The sequence below is a fragment of the Moschus berezovskii genome, chromosome 13 (assembly GCF_049115385.1).
Source record: "Moschus berezovskii isolate FMDL1 chromosome 13, NW_MosBer_1.0, whole genome shotgun sequence".
In the NCBI taxonomy this organism is placed as follows: domain Eukaryota; kingdom Metazoa; phylum Chordata; class Mammalia; order Artiodactyla; family Moschidae; genus Moschus; species Moschus berezovskii.
In genome coordinates this window covers 37932622-37957120 of record NC_142472.1, presented here as the reverse complement: position 1 = coordinate 37957120, position 24499 = coordinate 37932622, and the positions used below count along the sequence as shown (strand labels likewise).

The following is a 24499-nucleotide window of genomic DNA, read 5'->3' as shown; positions in this document are numbered from 1 at the left end:
AGGGCTGCTGAGAAAAAGTACCATGAGCTAGGTGCCTTGTAATAATAGGTACTTATTGTCTCTTACTTCTGGAGGCTAGAGGTGTTGCAAGGGTCATGCTCTCTCTGAAGGCTGTAGGAGAGAATCTGAATCTTGTCTTCCCCTTAGTGTCAGGGGTTGCCAGCAATCCGTGGTGCTCCTTGGCTTGAAGACTTATCTTCTCAATCTTTGCTTCTCTCATTACACGGTGTCCCCCACTGTGTCTATGTCTCTAGTAAGGATGCCAGTCACTGGTTGGATTAAGGGCCTACCCTACTACAATATGACCTCCACCTAGTTAATTACACCTGCAACAATTCTATTTCCAAATAATGTCCCATTTTGAAGTTGCAAGTAGAATATGAATTTTCAGGGGACACCAATCAATCCTGTACAACAGACAAGAAGGGGGAGAAAATAGCAACTCTGGTCAGAATTTTAAGTGTTGATTACAAATAGTATGGATGTGAGAGTTGGACTGTGAAGAAAGCTGAGCATCGAAGAATTGATGCTTTTGAACTGTGGTGTTGGAGAAGACTCTTGCGAGTCCCAAGGACTGCAAGGAGATCCAACCAGTCCATCCTAAAGACTAGTCCTGGGTGTTCATTGGAAGGACTGATGCTAAAGCTGAAACTCCAATACTTTGGCCACCTCATGCGACGAGTTGACTCACTGGAAAAGACCCTGATGCTTGGAGGGATTGGGGGCAGGAGGAGAAGGGGACGACAGAGAATGAGATGGCTGGATGGCATCACCGACTCGACGCACACGAGTTTGGGTGAACTCCGGGAGTTGGTGATGGACAGGGAGGCCTGGCGTTCTGCGATTCATAGGGTCGCAAAGAGTCAGACACGACTGAGCGACTGAACTGAACTGAACTGATTACAAACAAGAAATAGACTAACCTAGTCTCTGGGGACCATGAAGAAAACAAAGGAGTACATGAAACAGAGCTAGAGTTGAGAGTGTCCCTAAAAGATAACCTGGAAGGGATTCCAAGCCCTAACAGTTTATCACCCCTGGTGCAATGGAAGCACTTCCAAATTCCTGCCTCTGAAATATCATGTTGCCTATGCCTTACAACGTTCAAATCTGTACTTCTGTTGTCAAGAGTTACAGCACTGTCCCTGAAAATTCATATGAGAAGTCAAACAATTCCCAAGATATACACTGTCATATTTAGAGTTACAATGGAACTACCACATTCTTATTAGGCAAGCATTACAGAGGAAATGCGCTTTGTAGAATTAACTACCTCTAATAATCACATACTCAACCATATTTCAGGGAAAATATATTCTGAATTCCAACTTCATACTCTTAACAAATACCCAGCAAAATAATAAACTTTCCATGACTTCCGTCCGTCCGTCCGGTCCATCGCTCAGTCGTGTCCGACTCTATGCGACCCCGTGGACTGTTGCCTCCCAGGCTTCTCCGTCCATGGGATTCTCCAGGCAAGAATACTGGAGTGGGTTACCGTTTCCTTCTCCAGGGGATCTTCCATGACTTAGCACTCTGGGTATCAATCAAATGGTTTGTATATTAATTGTCCTCCCTAGTGATAGTTTGATGGCTTAGTGGTAAAGAATCCTGCCAACGCAGGAGCCGTGGCTTGGATCCCTGGGTCAGGAAGATCCCCTAGAGGAGGAAAATGGCAATCCACTCCAGTATTCTTACCTGAAAAATCCCACGGACATAGAAGCCTGGCAATCTAAGTCCATGAGATTGCAAAATTTCGGACATGACTGAGCACATCACAAGCACAGCAGTAGTTAGCACAGACGTTTTGTTTCCAACAACCAAAGAAATCAAAGAGGATGTTAATTATTTTGTCATGCTCGAAAACTGTGATACACAAAGAGACCCCATAATGTTTACAGCCATCATTTGAGCTACTACCAAGAGAGAGAAAAGGAGAGGGAAAATGTATAATAAATATATGAACTACAAAAATCATTATTCCATGGACACAAATTAATTGGGTCCCTTGGTTAACTTCTTTGGTCTTAAATATCCTATAAGTTAACCAGCAATATAAACAAGTTCGTCTTGTTCATTTAAATACTATTTTAACGGAAATGGACAGAATGACATGGTTTAGCCAAGCTTTGTCTGCATTAAGGAAGAGAAAAGCAAAGCCTCTCTAACGTGTGAGCAATTAGGAGAAACTCTAAGGTAATCAAAAAGTTTTTAATTGATTTTTTTGCTTTCAACAGATTCAAATATGGGACTCTTGACGCTTTTCAAACTTTAATTTTTCCTAACTACATTAAATTCTAAATATAAATAAGGCAAAAGAAATCTCCCTTTATAATGTAGCTGAGAAGGGGGGAAAAAAAACTCTTCTACTGACTAGGCTGACATTTACTTTCATCGCTTACAGACCCTTTTAGATAACAATTTATATATAACAGAGCAAGCAAACTCCTCTGGGAATTTAAAATACCTTAGAAGTACAAACAAATGCAAATAAACTGAAAACACAGGGCGCTGTATCTCCATTGCTTGCCTTTTCTTACGCTGTTTGACAGCACTGTTTTCAAGAACAGGCAAGGAAATAAATCCTTCAATTTGGCTCTGATAACTTAAAAAGAAGCTTAAAGCAGTTTAATAAGGGAGTAAGATTAAACCACGCTTCTTAAAAAAAGTATTTCAAAGGTGGCAAAAGGAAGTGTCTTTATGCAAATGTCATTCCTTCCCAACTACCAACTAAGAGTTGCTAATCCACTCAGATGAAGTGTCCAAATATATCTGATGCCCCAACTACCCCTGTGTATCTTCAAAGTGGATTTGAAAGTTCTTAATTGTGCTACTAATTTAGCTACTGACATTAGTAAATTACACTTGGGGGACATTTCATGCAGTTTTAGAAAATCAACAATCTAAGTAGATGCAAAGGCTCTGGTGCTTCATGGCCATAGGTCTATCTAGCCCATAATAATAAACAACGACATACACTGGGAATTCAGAATCATAGAGGTTTATGCTTTGAGTTTTGACAGAATCATACAAGTTTATGCTCTGACTTATGACAGCTCCCTAGAGCATTCCCTAGTGGCTCAGACAGTACTCAGACGGTAAAGAATCTGCCTGCAATGCAAGAGACCTGGGTTCGATTCCTGGGTCGGGAATATCCCTGGTGAAGGGAATGACAACCCATTCCAGTATCCCTGCCTGGACAGAAGAGCCTAGCGGGCTACAGTCCATGGGAGCTCAAACAGTCGGACATGACTGAGCAACCAACAGTGACTTTCACTATGACAGTCACTGTCATAAATACAAAATAATACAGAATATATCATCAATCAATAAAGCAAAATGAAATGCATTAGACTGATCTGATGAGATAACCAAATGACTGCAGATATAGCCAAATGAAGAGATTAAGCAGATACATCAGGCATCTAACTTCATTATTGCCATAAATAATCACTCCTCAAGAGTCCTTATGACAGAAAGAAAATATTATTTAGAGAATGCAAAGGTTACTTCCTTAAATAGACTTGCTAATGTTTACCCAGCAAAACAGCTGAATTTTGGGTACCCTCACTCAAAACTTAACTTTACTAATAAACATAATTCATGCCTAGTGAAACACATTCACAATTATCAATTTTATATTTTTTATTATTACAAAATAATTATAAATAACAGCACACAGATTGCAAGCACATCCCATGAAAAAAGTATTTTTTCTTTTAGACCTTGAGGGGAAAAAAAAAAGGCTCTACGTTAGAGGAAAAACAGGTCTAAAATAACCTGGCAATAGTTCAGCTACCAAAATATATGTGTAAAAAATGAAGAAAGGCGGAAGAGGAAAGAAAATCGGTTATTTTAATTCCAAAAAAAGTGAAAGATTTGCAAATCAAATTCTTTTTTAGCATTATGCTTCTAAAACTATATATAATTCCCCCGATGCTTACGCAGTGAATAAAAATCACCTTGAACTATAAACTTAAAAGTGTCTAAAAGGTCAATTTTATTGTCATATATATTTCAGCACAATTAAAAATAAAAATGAAGTGCTATTTAGAGGTTTTTCTATTCATTAAAATAGGGACAGAATGGTTTTCATATGCAGACACATATTTCCAGTTAGATACAGCTATGTGAAAATATATGGATTTAACTCTACTTCTGCTGTTTGAAGAATCAGGTTCTGTTCATCTTTGAATGTCCTAGATTTAGAAAAGTTCTTTGTAGAGTGTGAAAAGTTATACCTTTGTCAAGTAAGTAACTTTTTCTTTTAATGGTCAAAATGGTAAAGTTTATGCTATGCAAATTCTACTACCATAAAAACAAGCACTTTACTTGGAATCAAATATCAGTTATCAGTCACCTTGATTTCAATCCAGGTGAATGTGAACATCAAATCTAATCTTCGATAATTCATATTCTGGCATACGGTCACATGAGCTTTTCAATTTTCTAACCACTCTAATTTTAGACCCCTGGGAGGCCAAAAGCTATGGGAACAGAGGGACCCATCCGTGCACCATGATGATCAGCTCCTCCCACAGTCAAGCAGGTGCCCTGTGAAACTTCTCAGGTCCTTTCCTGTGTGAATAGCCACCTAGAAATGTCAGGGGCCTGCCTTGGGTTTCTGACAGGAAATGGTGCCCCTGAAGTGCAAACTCACACGGAGGGGGAGCTGCTGGGCTGAAGGTGCACTGACAGCAGGGCAGAAGGAACCAGAAAGTCGCCCTGTGCATTTCGTAAGGACAAAATAATCGAAAATGAAAAAAAGAGGGGGTAGGGGAGGGAGAGACACAGAATTAATTTGATTAAAAATACAAATCAGCTACTCAATAAATCTAAAGGATAGCCTATCTGAAGGCTTACAGAGGAGTTGGTGAAGAAATTGGAAGGCAATGAAAATTCAAATCTATTCTCTTCTGTTTAAGTGCATGTCTTTCTCCCTAATCTCCTCCTAAATTTTGTTGTCGTTGTTCTCACCCTTTCCTCCTTTTTTCCCCATCTAACGGAGAAGGCAATGGCAAGCCACTCCAGTACTCTTGCCTAAAAAATCCCATGGATGGAGGAGCCTGGTAGGCTGCAGTCCGTGGGGTCGCTATGGGTCGGACACGACTGAGCGACTTCACTTTGACTTTTCACTTTCACACATTGGAGAAGGAAATGGCAACCCACTCCAGTGTTCTTGCCTGGAGAATCCCAGGGACGGGGGAGCCTGGTGGGCTTCCATCTATGGGGTCACACAGAGTCGGACACGACTGAAGTGACTTAGCAGCAGCAGTAGCAATGATACATCTCAAAGAAATTTCCTTGCCCCTTTAGGTTCTATTCATCCAACCTGTCTATGTTTTGCCTGGGGTCGGGGTGGGGAGAATGAGGGGGCAAGGAGCACCCTGAGTAAATACTAAGATCCATCCTCCCACACATTAGGTTAAAAAAGAAAGTAAGCCAAGGAGAACAGAGTAGTTGGCCTTAAGAGTAAAGCTCAAGATAAAGATCCCTTGAGGCTATTTTATAATGTCCATAAAACCAAAACAGTGGTTTCTGATCCTATATTTGGTGACTGGGGCTGCAGACCGAGTTTAAAGCATATGTTAATACATTAAGCCAAATAATCAGTAATTAGATCTATAAGCCAGAAATACCTTAAAAAAAAACTTTTTAACTTCAAAGACCTTTCCTATAAGTAGTTTTAACTGTGAGCATACAAGTTCATCATATAAAAAGTCGACAAGTTGCATTACAGAGTTTTTCTTTAAATGAGTTCTATCAAGATGTACTTTATTACAACTGTACAATGAATTCCAGAAAATTACAAGACATGACCAGATATCCTGCCTGCGATCAGAAACTAAATACATGTCAACAAGATCACTTGTGGCCCTTGGAAAGAAATAAGAAACTGTGAGATACACTCGGCATCAGTTAGTTCAGTTCAGTTCAGTCACTCAGTCGTGACTGACTCTTTGCGACCCCATGAATCGCAGCACGCCAGGCCTCCCTGTCCATCACCAACTCCTGGAGTTCACTCAAACTCATGTCCATTGAGTCGGTGATGCTATCCAGCCATCTCATTCTCTGTCGTCCCCTTCTCCTGCCCCCAATCCCTCCCAGCATCAGAGTCTTTTCCAGTGAGTCAACTCGTTGCATGAGGTGGCCAAAGTATTGGAGTTGCCAATTTTAAATGAATAACTATTATGTTCATTGTTAGAAAACGGTAGAATCGTCTTACCCATACATTGCCTCTGGCAATAAAAGCTACCAGAATCCTCTGAAAGGCACTCATGTTTCAAAAGTGAAAACAGTTAATAACCTGTGACCCAGTAATAATATTCCTGAACTAATTATTCCCCCTAAAAAAGGGGAAGAGGAGAGAGGCAGGGGTGGCGGGGGGGAGGGGAAGAGGGAAGGTGGGAGGGAGACAGAGAGGGATGGAGGCAGGGAAAAAGAAGGAAAGAAGGAAGGAAGGAAGCCTACAATTATAAAAGGCTCACTGTTAACACCATTTATAACCTAAAAACAGTTCCAGTTCATCCCAAGGAAGCAGCTAGTTTAACTATGGTAAAACAATGTAATGGACTATTATGCTGCCACCATAAACTATACTTAAGAAAGATGGGAGAAAGAGCAATATTAAGGAAAAATAACTTGTATATGAAGAATCAGTAAAATACACAAAAATATTTGTTGAATAAGCGTGGTGTGGTAGTTTGACGAAGGATTTTCTCTAACTTAATTAGCATTACTGACATAACTCCATAATATTTTCTAAAAAACCAGATATACTTTGATAAGTATATTTCCTAATACTACTTTTAAAATAAGTATATTTCTTAATATTTTCTTAATATTACTTTTAAATATTAATAAACCGATTTCAAACAGTAGTGTTTACAGAAAAACTGTCACGATTAATCAAGTCACTCCTAGAATTTGTCTTAATATGAGAGATAATAAATATGGCTCTTAAGTGGAAAATGCTTCAAGATTCAAAATGTTCAATTAGTCTTCATGTTTTCACAGGACTCTTCAAAAAGCACCTGCTAGATGCTGCAGAGAATTACAGTGTGTAAGAGACAGAAGGGAAGAGAATCATATCATTACGGAAAGCTTACACTACAAAAGGAAATAAAGAAAAAGAGCCTTTTCAATTTTAGAAAGGTCATACATGATATGACCAATTACAGTACTCCTGAGAAATAAGCAGCAATAATGTACGATGCAAAGAAAGGAGTCTGCCATTATTGCTTATTATTTTTATTATTAATAGTTATTATTCATTGAGTACTAATTTCCAGACACCTTGCCGGATGTTCTACATAGTTATCATTTCACACTCAGTACAACACTACCAACTAAATTTTAGCAACTGCATTTCACAGATGAGGAAACTGAAGCTTAAATAAGGAATATCATTTGTCCCTCATAGCTCATGGGGTTTCCTTCATAGCTCAGCTGGTAAAGAATCCACCTGCAATGCAGGAGACCTGGGTTCGATCCCTGGGTTGGGAAGATCCCCTGGAGAAGGGAAAGGCTACCCAATCCAGTATTCTGGGCTGGAGAATTCCATGGACTGCAGCCCATGGGGTCACAAAGAGTCAGACACGACTGAGCGACTTTCACTTTCACTGTAATTTGTCCACGGTTACATGAAAGAGATCCAACTGGTAATAAAGAGTGGACTTAGGACTTGAACCAAGTTTTGATCTTTTATTGCATCCTTTCTCCAAAAACTTTAAAAGAAAACATGTATAAACCACATAAAACCAGCACTTTTACATTTCTTTATATAACCCCACTAGATTTGCTTTTCCGCCGCTATTTTTATCTGTTCTTGAAATAGAAGAACTTTTCAACTCTATGACAAGAAAACTTCATCATGGTTAGTCACTGAATTATAGTCAACAGGTTTCCTATTAAATGTTTCCAACTAAATACAAACTGTATCTTTAAGATCATAAAATTAATATGGTACTTTTTTTTAACAATGGTTCTTTTAATTTTTTTTTAATATTTATTTATTTGGCTGCACTGAGTCTCAGTTGCAGCATGTGGGATGTTACTTGCAGCTTGTGAACTTTCAGTTGTGGCATGTGGGATCTAGTTCCCTGACAAGGGATCGAACCCAGGCCCCCCTGCATGGGAAATACGGAGTCTTAGCCACTGGACCACAAGGAAAGGCCCATAACAGGCATATTTCCAGATCATAATACGCTTTAGGTCAAATTTAGCTACACCAAGAACAGTCTGCCAGAATATGCTGGATCAGATATGCTTTTTAACTTTTTTTTTTCTTTTTTTTGGTTTCTAAGTCTCTCATGATTTCTGAAGTATTTAGGAAGACCTGTGGTCAGGTTTGGGCCTCGAGGGCACGCAGCATCACTATTCCAGTTCGTTCTCTTGTATTTTTCTATGCAGGTCTTACGCTAAACACCAGGTAAGTTTCAGTTTCTAGAACAAATGAACCTTGCATTCTAATATTAACAGCCTCCTCTCCTGAAGAGTTACCTCCTTCCTAAACAACATAATCAGTTCCTTCTAAGTGAAGGTCTGTAATTTAATCTCCTAAAGGCACTGCTTTATTAACTCTTACCTCTTGGCCATGGCTAAGTGTAGAACCAAGGCCTAGTGAAAAGGAGCCTGGAAAGGAAGAGAGAGTTCCTGTTGCTGGTAGAACCTGATTCACTCACAGGTGGGTCTAAGGTACCTAAAATTCTGTATTTTCTTCATAAAATTACACAGCAGATCTTTTTAGATTACATTTAAAATGTTTTAAGTCCTCAGCTATCTTGAATTACCCAAGTAAACTGACGGGTAAACATAAAAGTCAGGATGCCCTGGGAGACGTGGACATCCCAGAACCCAGGCTGTGAGGTGGGGGAGGGGAGGGCACCCTGTGCTTTATCCAAATGGTAGCGGGCTTACCAGAAAACAGGAAACAAAAGAAGATGACCAACAACAGAATCCACTGGAGACAGATGGGCCACCTCTCAGGAGAAAGCCCTAAGAGGCCAGAAAAGCAGCCACTGGGGAAAATCTGTGGAGCAGTAGGCAGGGCTCTGCTCAGCACTGGGCCACTTCTCTCCTAAGTCACTCCCTCTCTCTTCCTCTTCCTGCTTCAGACTCTGTATCTTGACTCAAGGCAACCTCTGGTCCAGGGAAATACCAATTCCTTAGGCTTCCCTGATAGCTCAGTTGGTAAAGAATCCGCCTGCAATGCAGGAGACCCTGGTTTGATTCCTGGGTCAGGATGATCTGATGGAGAAGGGATAGGCTACCCACTCCAGTATTCTTGGGCTTCCCTGGTGGCTCAGCTGTTAAGGAATCCACCTGCTATGAGGGAGACCTGGGTTTAATCCGTGGGTTGGGAAGATCCCCTGGAGAAGGGAAGGGCTATCCATGCCAGTATTCTTGGGCTTCCCTGGTGGCTCAGCTGTTAAAGAATCCTACTGCAATGAGGGAGACCTGGGTTCGATCCCTGAGAAGGGAACAGCTACCCACTCCAGTATTCTGGTCTGGAGAATCCCAAGGACTGAATAGTCCATGGGGTCGCAAAGAGTCGGACACCACTGAGAGACTTTCACTTTCACTGAATTAGCACAGGGATCTCACACTCCACTTTGAAAGGGCATTAACAAAAACTGAGCTTCCTTGGTGGCTCAGATGGTAAAGAATCTGCCTGCAATGCAGAAGACCTGGGTTCAATCCCTGGGTCAGGAAGATCCTCTGAAGAATGGAATGGCAACCCACTCCCAGTATTTTTACCTGGGCAATTCCATGTACAGAGGAGCCTGGCAGGCTATAGTCCCTGGGGTTGCAAAGAATTGGACACGAGTGAGTGACCAACACTTTCACTTCAACAAAAACTGTATAAATACCGACATGTAGAAATTGAACAGCTCCACCATTCCAGAAAGAAATGGCCATTTTGTCCATTACATGCTCACATTCAATACCCTCCGTAATTCTAGCCCACTTCCAATCAATATAATTTAAAGAGAAAATAATCATATTCTACAGACAATAGGTAAGGAACTTAGTATCATCTCTTAGAAGTTTAAGGTAGGCCATAAAGAATACATTTATATGTTAATGCAGGCCACAAAAGTAGCATTCTGCCATACCCCTCGGCCCTTTTATTTAAGGGTAACTTTTAAGATAACACAGTGCTAAAGGCTTTGCAAGATTTATCTCATTAAAATCCCAAGTTACGAACCTGTGGTTAGGTATTCTTGCTCTGCCACGGTACAGATGAGGAAACTGTAACTTGAAGGTAAAGAGCTTACTCAATGTCACAGAGATGGAGCAAGTGATTAAGGCAGGAATCAACTTCCATCTCTCCAACTCCAAACTGAATTCTGAAACACTCAATTATACTGTAAGTTGTTAAAAATCTACTTTCTACCATTTTTAATATCTGAAAGGCAAGATATTTAACAGGAGAAACCCGTAAGAGGACAAGATAAAGGAGAAGAGAAGGAAGAAAAGAACTGAGTACCATTATGTACAAGGCTCTATGCTACATCCACAGATTAGGTAAATGGTCCAAGTATTGATGGGTGCATAGACTCCCAATAACTCACCGTTCCTCCTATAGGTAATCTGCCTTGGTACACTAATTAGTTATCTTTATGCTCTTTCAAAACTCTTGCTCACTTCATCCATAATGCCTTTCTTAACTAAGTCCCCTTATTCAATCAGTCTAGCGATGCTATTGTATATGATATTGTGTGTGATTTAATATCAGTTCTATAATTTCTTTTGTTTGAAGATGTGGTACATTAAATTTACATTCAACAATTTACTTTGTTCTAAATGACCAGCTGCACAAACAGTACACAGGATATGGAATACCAAGGAGTATACAATTTAGTTTGAAAGGGGCATCTCAGGTGCAGAGAAATGGACTAATTGTTAATTCTCTGCTTATGACAAACTATCACCATAGGTCTCTTATGTCACTTAAGGGATTCATATCTTACTGGTAATAACTCTTATTTGTGTGAGGTACACAAGCATTTGTTACTTATTAATAATCAACTTATTTTAAATTATTACTAACAAAGAAATTGATCTTTTGTCAGACCAGAATTGAATACTTTGTGTGTACACCTTTAATATGCTACTTGTCATGTTGAGTATTATAAAGTGTACACTGTGATGCAATCAAATAAAAAGTTAGTATCCTAGAATACAAACATGATATACTTAATATCTGATACATTATTTTTACAGTCATGCCAAAAGATGAAGAGGCACATTGTTACTTGACAAAGTTAACTAAAATATTTATGATGTCACTGACAAAAAACAGTATTGAATTTGCCAGATTAAGAGATTTAAAGATGTTTTCTCTAGTTGTGATTAAAGATTAAATGGCTTTTTTAAAAAAGCATTTCAAAGATTAAATTTAATTAACTGGTAATTTAGTATTCTGCATGACCCTTTCCCAATAAGTACAAATCTTCTAAAAGAACACATGCCGTGTGTGCTTTTAAATTTTCCTTCAACTATAAACAAATACATCAACAGCTAAAACAGGCTACTTCAAATGTTGGGCTAAGCAACAAACTCAAGTCTTCATCCTCTTCTCTCTATTCATCATTTTAGACAAACAGAAATGATTCCCTCTGAAGATTATGACAGAAGAAATATCTTTATTGAGGTGAGAAATCAAACTAAATGATATTCAAAACACCATCCAACCAGAGTTTCTTAACTAAGAACACTACTCACAAAACTCCAATCAGATTGATCAGCTTCACTATTTCGCATGTAACTCCTTGGGATACTGTTAATATTTCATAAAAGCACAGGTTGAAAACTGAAAATAAAACCTTGGGGTGGATAACAGGAACTGGTTCCAAATATGTTAGGCAAAGACTCTATAATTAAAGGACTTTCTTTAATATATCTATCAAACTGGAGAGAAACTTCTAGAAAACTATTATAATTAAGCCCTGTAAATGGCCTTGAAGTTTTTTTTTAATTTGTCCTGCCTACATAAATTTTTCTGTTTAATTTGTCCAACTGTCTTTACAGTGGAAGTTCTCTGTAACCTGACCTCTCCTACTTTACTTCCCATCACCTGCCAACCATCACTGAACTAAAGGCCTGCTCCCATCCTGCTCACTCTGGCTTGGACCACTTGGTTCAGGCTACCTGCCACCTTCAGCTACCTACAGCCAGTGTTCAGGGTCAAACCAATCCTTATTTCTCCATGTACTTTCCCTATTACACTTGAGTATTACTCGACACTATCCATCTTATACTTTATAAGCTCCCTTGTGTAGTACATACAATACACACTTACATATAACCCTACCCTCATGACTTAGTTTTATTTCTATATTTTCATCTGAAGTTTATAATGTACCACCTGATAACTTACTATTTTAAATACTGAGTTGACCCAAAAGTTCATTCAGGTTTTTCCATATCATCGTATAGAAAAACCCGAATGAAATTTTTGACCTACCCAATACATAGAGATTATCAGTTTCTGAGGTTCTGTTTGTATAACTAGATTGTTAATTATGCATCTTACACTTCGTTTTTCCTGTAAGTTCTCGATATTCAGTAAATACTTTAAAGCATGCTGATAAAAATAAAATTATTTTATATGGACTTCATTAATTTTTAAAAAGTATAAATTTTTAAGCCAATAAATATGTTCAATATTTAATTGCTTTTCTTTAAAACTCAATTTTGTTGTACCTACCCTAAAAAGTACCACAGAAAACATCACTTATGTATTTCCTAATATGCAATGTCCTATGGGTGTTATGAAAAATGCCAATTATAATGCTGATCATTCATAGTTTTCTTCAAATCTTCCTCTTAGTAAAAGCTGACACACATTGTATTAGAATGAGTGTGCCTGCCCTTCTAAAAATCTAACAACTACTACTTGTATAGTACAAACATTAAAAAGGAAAAATAGCTTTGCTTTTTCTGATTCGGGAAGTACAATGAACATATTCTAAAATCCTCAGAGAATACCTAAAGGTATAAATAAGAAAAATCATTTGTCAGTTGACAAACTAGTAACAAACAGAAAGAACTGTTAACCATATTTGCTGTGCCCTTTCAGATAAGCATACACACACACGAAAGTATAAATTCTATAAAATCCTGATTCCATGCCTCCTATTGGTGCAACCTTGAGCTACTTATCATCCTGATATTTCTCTTTGTTAATCTGTATAATGGGGCCGATAATATCTACTAGGAGGAATGTCATGGTCATTAAAAGAGATAATCAATGTAAAGCACTTAGCAAAGGTTCTAACATATAGCACATTTTCAACATTACTATATATTCATTCCTGATACAAATGCCACTTTGTATTATGCTTCCTTCAGCTGACAACACTTCATTGACAAATTTCCCTATCATTAAATTCAAATATCTGTTGTCTTTTAGCAGCAGCTTAGTGTTTTCTTCTATCAATGTACCATGTTGATTTAACTATCTCTCTATTACATCTTTTGACCCCTTCATTTTTAGGGATAACCATACTCTGGTGAACATGACTGTAGCCAGACCTTTGAACATATATATCATCACATTTCTGAAATAACTTCCTAAAAGTAAAATTTCTGGTCCAAAGGGTACGCATGTATTAAATGTTTATACATATTTCCACAGAAAAGTGTAAGTTTACACACGCTTCATTAATGCATATACATGAGTATTTACCACATCCTCCCCAACATTTGGTCTGGTCATGTTTTTAATCTTATGCAAACTGACAGTAAAAAAAAAAAAAAAAAAACGGTTCTAAACTTGTACTTCTTGGACTATCAGCGAGATTAAACATGAATTCAGCCAGATTAAATATGAATTGATCGGTTAACTGGTCATGTGTAAGTCTTCTTTTGTGAAATTCCTGGTCAAATCTTTTCCCATCTTTATACTGGTGCAGTTGCCCTTATTCTGGTTAAGAGAGTTCTTTCCTTAAAAATACAAATTTAACTGCCATATATATTTCAGATAGTTTTTTCCACATTATAATCTGTCATTTCAACTTATCAAATTTTTATCATAAAGATATGCTTAATTTTTTTAGTCAAATATATCCATCAATTTCCAATCTATATTTCTGGATTCAGCCTCACCCCTTAGAAATTCTTCCTCCATGCAGATTTATAAAAGTATTCACCTGAATCTTACTTTAGTACTCTTATACATTACTCTGATTCAGTTTTATGAAGCAAAGTATGAGAAAGATGTATTTGAAATCTTAGAGAATTATTTCTGAAAATATCTCAGGTCGAACAAAGCATAATGCTTAGCCAAACCACTGTATTAAGGAAGATATAGAAGCGGCTTTATCTAAGCTTCCATGGAAGAATATTATAAAAAAGCAAATCATATACAGCGGCTTCATAGTTTTAGCAATTAATTTTTATCTCAATCCATAGACTTCTGTTCTGCTCTCCAGGCCTGTTTATCCCACAGCTTACTTCAAATCTGTACTCAAATTACTTCCTCAGGGAAAACAGGCTCACAGGTGCTGTGTATGAAGCAGGCAGACTTTCCCCCTTGATTCTACAGTGGATCTCAGTCGGAAGAGATACATTTATTTTTATTAATTTGATTACTTGAATCATGGCAGAGATGATGAGTATTTTTGATCCCCACTGCAGCAGCTGACATATAAACAGGTCCTCCAGGGAGGAACGGAAGTTCCCAATACAGCTTTGCATCTTGTTTGTTGGCACTTGCTTGTTTTTCTAAGAAAAATATAAAGTCAGATTGAAGCCAAACAAAAAGCTGGGCCACAGTCCTTCTTTGGAAGTGATCCATCTTTCCCTCACACATTTTTAGAAAAGCTGAAAAGAATCACAATCATTCGAAAAATTCATTCCCGACTAGTTGAAAGGGGCATATATGTTTCATCATAAAATGATCTGCTGAATTGGGTTATTTCAGTACCATTTCATGCTCTTATACATAGGTAAATACTAGTGTCCTTTCTAACACTCTGCATTTTTAAATACAGAGTATACAAAAGTATACATTTAAATACAGAGTATACAAAAGAAATTTTAAAATGTATTTCTAAGACTAGTATTCAAAGAATAAGAATTCAAATCTGCGTACAGTTTTGCAGCTTATAGACCTTTTTTATAAACATTATTTAGTATTCACAGTTTCACTGTATGAAGGAAAAATACTTCCTGCCATATCAATAAACAAAGGATGCTGCAGCCATCAAGCCATCACATTACAGTGTCCCCAGAGGTGAGCCTTGAGGGAACTCAGGATAGAAGTGGGATGCCCGCTATCCAGCAGTACAACTGTTGAAGCCACCCCAAAAGTACATCCTGAGGGGACACAGGATGAGAAAGTAAAGGATACTGGCCCCAGAGAGCTGAGGTGCACACCAAAGGAATGACTTCAGTGAGCCCAGACTCCTGGCATTTTCCCATACAAAGAAAAGTGCTAAACTCTTTAACTTGAGATGTCTGGTTTTCTTTAGGCAACAGTCATCTTTTGATGTTCTGACTACCTAATCTTTATTGTGAAGAGCCAACTCACTGGAGAAGACCCCGATGCTGGGAAAGACTGAGGGTAAAAGGAGAAGAGGGCGGCAAAGGATGAGATGGTTAGAAAGCATCACCAACTCAATCGACATGAACTTGAGCAGACGCCAAGAGATAATGGATGACAGGGAGGGTTGGCATGCCGCAGTCCACGGGGTCACAAAGAGTCGGACACGACTTAGCGACCGAACAACAACAATCTTTTGACGGTTCCAACCACCGGTCTTTGTGGCTGAAACTCCTATACAGCCCAGCTCCCCTCCCTGCCTGTTCAGAGCAGCCCCTCAGAGCCATCTAAGTTGCTGCATCCTAGGCTTAAGTCCTCAGTTTCATCCACCAAATAAAACATAATTCTTAACATTTAGATTGTGCAATTTTTTTTTAATCAACAGGGATTATATAGTCAGGGAAGGAACTCAACTTGAATTAACAAAACTAGTCAGTAGACGTACTTGAACCCAGAACTCCAACCCACCCCCTGCCCAGGGTACACATGAGTCACATTCAAAACCCCTGCCTCTCAAGAGTCCTCTTCTTCACTGCCCAGCAGTCATTCACTCCTTGTGAACCGTCTGGATACACACACGCTCTAGTCTTCACAGACTGCACCCAGACCACTTCCATCAGGCCAACAATGCATTCTCTCAACACTTAAAATAAGTCCATGGCCTGTTATTTTGCACTCCTGGCAAATCTCTTTTGTCTCCCACTAGTAAATAAATCCTCTGAAGAGATTGTGAGTTCCTCAAAATAAAGACTTTTTTGTTAACTTCCCACAGCACCTGGTATAAGAGTTTAAAAACTGAGAGTTAATAAACTGGAACAAGGAGGCTATATTCCAGAAATGAAAAACAAGCTATTTTTAAAGGCTTAGCCTGACACTAACCCAGACACGGTGTCCCCACGCCCACCGGCCAGCTCCCACACCCTCTCAGAGTGTACACACAAACCTGCATTCCACGCCCAACAGGGACCCGATGTTCCCAAGACAGGCTGAGGTTTTTCAACCTGAGGAGGTGGCAGTACTTTTCTGATCTCAAGGTTTGGGGAGTGTCACCTGGAGGCTTTCTTTATACAAGTTTTTTTCACAATAGCTTCTGGCCCAACAGACAATCTGAGACAGGCTGGAGGATGCAGGAAAGGGAGAAAGGCAAGAAAGGAAGAAAGTCAGCAGGGGAAGTTCCTTCACTTCCAATGATGAAATTCCCAAGTCACTTTCACCACTGTGCCTTCCAGCATCTAAGTCGCTCAGTCGTGTCCAACTCTTTGTGACACCATGGACTGTAAGCCCGCCAGGCTCCTCTGTACATGGAACTCTCCAGGCAAGAATACTGGAGTGGGTAGCCATCCCCGTCTCCAGGGGATCTTCCTAATCCAGGGATGGAACCCACATATCCTGCACTGGCAGGCACATTCTTTACTGCTAGGCCACCACGCAAGCCCGCCTTCCAGCATAATGAAAGTGAAAGAATAAGCAGATGAGAGAAGAGAGAGACACACCACCTTCTCTCTCACACCCAGACGAGAGATACAAATAGGATCTATAGAACTTGAGAGTAAAGAGATTCATTTTCAAAACTCCAAACTACTTCCTAAAGCAAAAATTTCCACAAGCAACAGTTTTTTCCCTTCCATACGAAAAGCTTCCTCTGTGCTTATCTAAAGATGGGTGGTTGTATCTGCAACTCAGGCTGCTATATTCACTCCAAGGGATGAATTCCCTTTTACCATGTAAAGTCACACACTGAGACACACTAAGCCTACTGTGTGCATCTATCCTTACAGCCTCCACCATGCACAAAGCATCCGTGGTCACACCAATTAAAACCTGCTGTACACACGAATTAAAACCCGCTGGACGCACCCATTCGGGGCACACAAGACTGCATCGATTTATTACGCTTAAGATCATTTCCTAAGATTCATTTGTCAACATATAACTCAGTAACACTGGATCCCCATTTTTAGCATTAAATTTATGTTTTGTAACCTCATGCATTTTCTGGATAACAACTATACTACGTGGTCTCTAAATTCCAACTAACGGGAGTGGACTCTCATTATCCGTGTTGATAATTCCCTACTTTGCGGAAGCCAACTTTAAGATAATGTTTCTTTAAAACAGGAAATGTGCAAACTGTTTGTGGGTGAGAGGTGACCTTTAGAGTGGGGAACAGCCACGAATCCCATCACTGATGCTCCAATCTGAGCCAACAGGAAAGCCCTTTTCTTGATCGTGCTGTGCTTAGTCACTCAGTCCTATCCTACTCTTTGTGACCCCATGGACTGTGGCCCATCAGGCTCCTCTGTCCATGGGGATTCTCCAGGCAAGAATACTGGAATGGGTTGCCATGCCCGCCTCCAGGGGATCTTCCCAAGCAGGGATCAAACCCAAGTCTCCTGGATTGCAGGTGGATTCTTTACCACCTGAGCCACTAGGGAAGCCTATGAATACTGAAGTAGGTAGCCTATCTCTTCTCCAGGGGATCTTCCAACCCAGGAATCAAACCAGGGTCTCCTGCATTACAGGCAAACTGCAATGTAGGAATTACATTCTTTACCAGCTGATCTACCAGGGAAGCACTTTCTACATTACTCAGCTATAAAATGGAATGCATTTGAGTCAGTTCTAATGAGGTGGATGAACCTAGAGCCTGTTATACAAAGTGAAGTCAGAAAGAGAAAAACAAATAATGTATATTCACCCACGTATATGGAATCCAGAACAATGGTACTGATTAACCTATTTGCAGGGCAGCGATGGAGAGGCAGACATAGAGAACAGAAACATCATTCTATGTCATAAATAATGTATAAGCCACAGCCAAGCAGAGTCAGCACTATTAAAAACCTATTGTGCGGAAGGGGAGGGGTGAGGAAGGAAAGAGTAGCACAGGGAAGCCTTCTACCTGCGACAGTGGTTAAATAAATCTGCACACATGACAAAACCGTGCAGTACCGTACATACAAGCACACACATTAAGTACATGTGAAACTAGCGAAATCTGAATAAGTCTAGCAGACTGGATCAATCTCTTGGCTTTGATTTCGCACAAGTCACGCAAAATATTACCATCAGGGGAAACAGGATAAAGGAATTCAAGATCTCCCTTGTATCTCAGGGGTATAGTAAGCAAAATTCCTGTGAACCTCTAATTATTTAAAAATAAAATGTTTCAGAAAGAAAATCTGTCGGTAGCAAACAATGTCTGCTATACATATTAAAACATATACTTCGTTGTACTCATTCAACCCACATTTATTAAGCACATACTACTGCTTGGCCCTGTTGGACATACCAGGGCTATAGCCACAGAAATGATATCACCTTTGATCTGGAGAAACTCACAGCTGGTCATTTCCCAGGAAAGCCATGTAGGAAGGGAAGAGAAGGTATAATGCAACTCCACATGGAGAGGTCATGTAAGGGTCTGCAGTTGGTCCACATCAGTCAAGCTTTATATGAAAGTAAATGTACTTGCCAATCACCACTCCATTCACAAAACAGATGACCAGAATCAAAGAGCCCTACTAACCTAAGGTTCACATCATTAAAAATCTCAACCCTAGAGAATAGTTTTTGCTCAAGGTATTTCTGACTTAAGAGCAAATAAACATTCAGGTAAAATAAGCTGACTGCTTTACTAAGAAAGAAGGTTGTGTCCAGCTTCAAACACTCGGTTTCTTTTAAATTGCTTTTTGAGCTATGTCTTTGGAAATGTTAAAATTATTCAAATAAGATTTACAGCATAATGTAAAACATGTAAAACTGAGGGGTGATAACCTCCCAGGAAAAAAATGCTTAATATTATTAAAATGCAAACATCTATAACTAAAAAATATTTAAATAGAGGTTACTATTTTTCAAAATAGCTATGAATTCACTTATCATGTTACGTGATAAGTACATGTAACATAAGTTAAATGAAACTTCCTGGAGAAGTTTCATAAAACCAAACAATTTTGCTTTAAAGAAATAAACTCTTTAAGAAGTACTATCTCCCCAAATCTGATTATCAATTAACAATATGTCAATATCCTAATTTTAATTTATGAGTCCCTCTGACAAGCTGGCCTGGTAAAATCTTTGGGTTCCCTCATACTTCTAATATCATACCCGGAAAATGTTACACAAGAAAACATAATTTTGTAAGACATTTTAAAATAAAGAAATAATGCCATTCCTGTGCTTTGGTCTTATTAAAGATTTACTACAAAAAAGTATTCCTTTTGGAAAAAGGAGAAAATAAAGGCAAAAAATAAAGGACTATTATTTAGAAATATTAGCTTTAGTAATATTTAGTAATACTAGCTTTCAAAAACTTAATGCAATTAAGAGAAAAATAAAAATGTTACAAATATCTCTAGCTTCAGGTTGAAAGATCACTGGACTAAGAGTAGAAGCAAAGATGGTCATGCTGACCACACAGAACTCCTGACTTGCACACACTACCATTTGTATTGTCCCAAACCTTTCACACGTGACCTGTCATCCATAAGTCAACACAAAACGGTACCTGACAGTCAATTCATAAAGTACACAAGATGGCTTGTTCAAAAACAAACTCAGAAGAGCAAATCCTAAGAGCTATCATTACAAGAAAAACAAAAAACACCTTTTTTTGGGGGGGGGCTATTTCTTCTTATTGTATCTGTGTGATGATGGTCAGTAACTAAACTTACAACAATCATTTCATAATGTATGCAAAGTCAAACCATTGCGCTCTACACAAACTTACACAGCAATGTATAATTATATCTCAATAAAATTAGAAAAAGAAGATATGAAGGCAAAATTAATAAGACTTACTATGTTACAGAATTTTTACCCTTTCCCTGTTAAGTAAAATATATTTTATCTAAAAAATTATCAAAAGACATTAAACAGACCTAAACAAATGACTGAAGAGACCAAGTTATGAGACCGAAAGTATTTTTTTTAAATGTCCTTTCTCTCCAAATATACATCATATAAATTCAATGCAAGCCCAATAAGAATCCTGGAAGGGTTATCTTCATCTTGTGGAAACTTATAAGCTGACCAAAAATATATTCATAAGTATAAAAGACCAATAAAAACCAAATTACACTTGTGGGGTGGGGGCAGGAACCCATGAATGTCAAAAATCAAGTATAGTGTTAAACAGATATTCTGGTTGAAATAATCCAACTTCAGGTATCACATACTGAAATAGATAAAGGGCAAATCAGACCCTACAGGTTCCTTAGTTCACACTTTCCCTAATAAACAGCCATCAGAATATCACGTTTGCAAACTTACTCTGCCACAGGATATGGGAACTACTCATCACCACCTCACTTCTGTTTTTATGAGTCTACCATGTATCGGGAACACTGCCAAGTGCTAAAATTCAATAGTCATCTAAGCAGACAGGATTTGTGCCACCATGGAGAGCACTTCCAAGGAAGAAAGGTATGCTCGATGCCACCTGTGCATAAAATACAGGCCTGCACACTCAGACCACCCACCGCTCCTGAGAAGACCTGATGCTCCAAGTGGCTGCACTGAACATCCGCAGTCCTGGACTGGGACACTGGATGGCAGAGGTCTCGGGAGCCACCATCAAGCCAAAAACAGTTTCAGAAATGAAGTGGAGTCCAGTACCACAAACTCAGTGACAACATAAGTATGCCTACAACTTCTCTCCTTTATTTTCAAACCACTTAAGACTGAACAAGAGGCTCTCAGAATACCTCATCCAGACACACTGAATCAGTGCTACATAACAAAGCTGTTGTTATGAAGAGGTATTTTCTCCACAATTCCGTTATGGAGCTGTCCCCACTCCTTAAACACACACCCTTTAAACAACAGTCAGTCATTTGATTCAGGTTTTCCACAGCTGAGGTAGTCAAAAAATGTTTCTAGTGAATATAGAAATAATCCATGCTCAGCAAAGCAGGCTAGTGGCCGCCCCATCAGTGTCTGACTCTTCGCAACTCCACAGACTGTAACCTGGCCAGGCTCCTCTATCCATGGAATTCTCCAGGCAAGAATACTGGAGTGGGTTGCCCTTCCCTTCTCCAGGGGATCTTCCCGACCCAGGGATTGAACCCAAGCATCTCCAGCATTGCAGGCAGAGTCTATATCGTCTGAGAGAACCATCTCTTCTGATCTCCATTCATCCTCCCAAGTCTCCTTGACCTTAAAAGCTTGACATCAACCTTAACCCTCCTTCTCCACCCATATCTTTCCCATGCTATTAGTCGTCAAGCTCTACGCATCCTAAGAAAAGGGATCATAATTGATTCCTTTCTTTTCCATTCTCACTGTGACAACAATTTCCACAGTGCTGGCAATGAATAAAATTCACACTACAACCCCAAACCACATCTCAAAAATTATTCCCCACCAGGTACACATCTGAACCAACAACCATAATCAACCACTTACGCACACCTTTCCTCCCAAGCACCTCTGGTTCCTTCTATCGCAAATATCTCTAATAGAAATCCCATGTTCATAACTTCTCTTGAAAGCTACTTCCTCAAACAAATTATGTCCTAATTCTCTACCACCTCTGAACTCCCACAATATCTTCTACCATTCATATGCCTTGCAGTGTAGTTACTCACCTGAGTATGTAATATGGATATATTTTACTTAAGGATAAGGCTTTGTCCCACCCAGGTCAAGAATGTATCCTTGTGAATGCTGTGCATAGGAGATGACTGATAAATATTTATCAAATGGAACTGACCTTGAACATTCATGGTAAAATGCTGACTTATTCTCAAATGCAAGCACTGGGTAAATGGGGCTAACATTTGGATGAGCGGGGAGACAGGAACTGTAGTACTTCGAGTGGCAGCACCAACTGTGATTTCCTAAAACTCTTCAAAATCACCAACACCCACAGTTCAACTTCATGAAAAAGAAATCTAACATCAAAGATACGGCAATAAGGAACTTTCCTGTTGGTCCAGTGGTTAAGACTTTATGCTTCCAATGTAGGGGCCGTGGGTTCAAACCCTGGTTGGGTAACTAAGATCCCCACATGCCACGGGGCGTGGTCAAAGAGTCAAGGTAAATGTACGGCAATAAAGTTCCCCCAGATCTCGGACTTATACACACACTCTCCCTCCCTTTCTCCCTCCCTCTCTCCCCTGACACCCTTCCTCACTCTCTCCAAAGGAAGGGATAGATCTCAGGGCAGGATACTGCTGCTGCTACTGCTAAGTCGCTCAGTCATGTCTGACTCTGTGCAACCCCATAGACAGCAGCCCACCAGGCTCCCCCGTCCCTGGGATTCTCCAGGCAAGAACACTGGAGTGGGTTGCCATTTCCTTCTCCAATGCATGAAAGTGAAAAGTGTAAGTGAAGTCGCTCAGTCGTGTCCGACTCGTAGCGACCCCATGGACTGCAGCCCACCAGGCTCCTCTGTCCATGGGATTTTCCAGGCGAGAGTACTGGAATGGGTTGCCATTGCCTTCTCCCAGGGCAGGATAGTATAGTTTTTACAGCAGTCTCTAGAGTCAGAATGGTCCAATCTTGCCTTGCTATTGTGTGAATACAATCAAAGTATATAAATTATCGGCATCAAAATTTCATCACCTGCAAAACAAATACTATGACACAGTACTTCCTCCACAGAAAATATGTATATGCTAAAAAGGGCTAGGTGTTTGCTACTATTATTTTCTGTTAATGTATTTGATTTATTAATAACTTACTTAAATATTCAGAATGAGGTTATCTACTTGCTAATTCTTAATAGATAATATCTCAAATGCAATTTACAATGTGAGGACCCAATCCTGAAAATGAATCTGACCTGGGAGCATCTCTCCTGACCAGGCAATAGTCCATGCTTTTACTGTAACAATGATATCAAGAGGTCAAAGGTCCTAAAGATTCCCAGAAAGAAGCTAACCCAGAAAAGCTCTGTTTTGACTCAGCTATGGTGAACATGCGGAGAAGGCAATGGCAAGCCACTCCAGTACTCTTGCCTAGAAAATCCCATGGACGGAGGAGCCTGGTAGGCTGCAGTCCATGCGGTCGCTACGAGTCAGACATGACTGAGCGACTTCACTTTCCTTTTTCACTTTCACACATTGGAGAAGGAAATGGCAACCCACTCCAGTGTTCTTGCCTGGAGAATCCCAGGGATGGGGGAGCCTGGTGGGCTTCCGTCTATGGGGTCACACAGAGTCGGACATGACTGAAGTGACTTAGCAGCAGCAGCAGCAGCATGGTGAACATGTGGGAGTTAGGACTACAGGAATCCTAGTTACAGCCTCAGTTTGAATTGATTGAAAAAGGCTTAATGGATTGCTGAGTCTTAACATCAATTAAGTAAGACCTGATAAGTATGTCCAAAAGGGTAATAAAATAATTCAGAAAGCCCTCATAAATATGAAACATTAAATATTTGCAATGTGTCATTCAATCAAACAGACAAGATCTATGCTTCAGAGAACAGAAACTCATAAAGCATTTAAATGAACATGAGAAAAGCATTAACTGAGGCACAAATTAAAACTGAGACAGCACAATGATCTCCACGGGTAGGAACTTTACCACATATCCCAGGAGACACAGCAAAGTATGGAGAAATAAGAGTAAAAAGGAATCAGAGATTCAAGAAAACAGCAAAAGCTCATCAGTTTAAAAAAGAAAAGAAGAAAGGTATAAGATCCCATGCATGATAAGCAATGTCTGACTAATTGACTGATTGACTAAAAATGCTCTCCATAAGGTTAAACTGAAGACTCCCTTTGTGAAATATTTTTTCATTAAGTCTGTAAACTTGAAAGTTTGGATGAAATACAGGTCTAGCACTGCTCCAGCTTTTCTAATTAGTCTGCTAACAACCAGAAGAAAAATAAAATGAAAAATAAAATGAAATTAAGCCATTTCAACCATCAAAAAATAATGTGCTCAAATGCTTCAAAAGAATAGAGTCTACTTAGAGATGGCTAACTATAGGTG

General features: G+C 39.4%; 1 protein-coding gene across 3 annotated transcripts in view; it reads right to left on the bottom strand.

The window, feature by feature from the left end:
* The window catches only part of KLF12 (KLF transcription factor 12), a 555324-nt gene that overhangs the window by 426842 nt on the left and 103983 nt on the right, over nt 1–24499 (bottom strand). Inside the window, exon 2 of one of the 3 annotated variants that reach the window (XM_055426460.2) lies at nt 16497–16670. The exons of the other annotated variants lie outside the window; for them this stretch is intronic. The gene's annotated coding sequence lies outside the window, so the exon portion shown is untranslated. The remainder of the gene's footprint in view (nt 1–16496; nt 16671–24499) is intronic. 3 annotated transcript variants of the gene reach the window in all.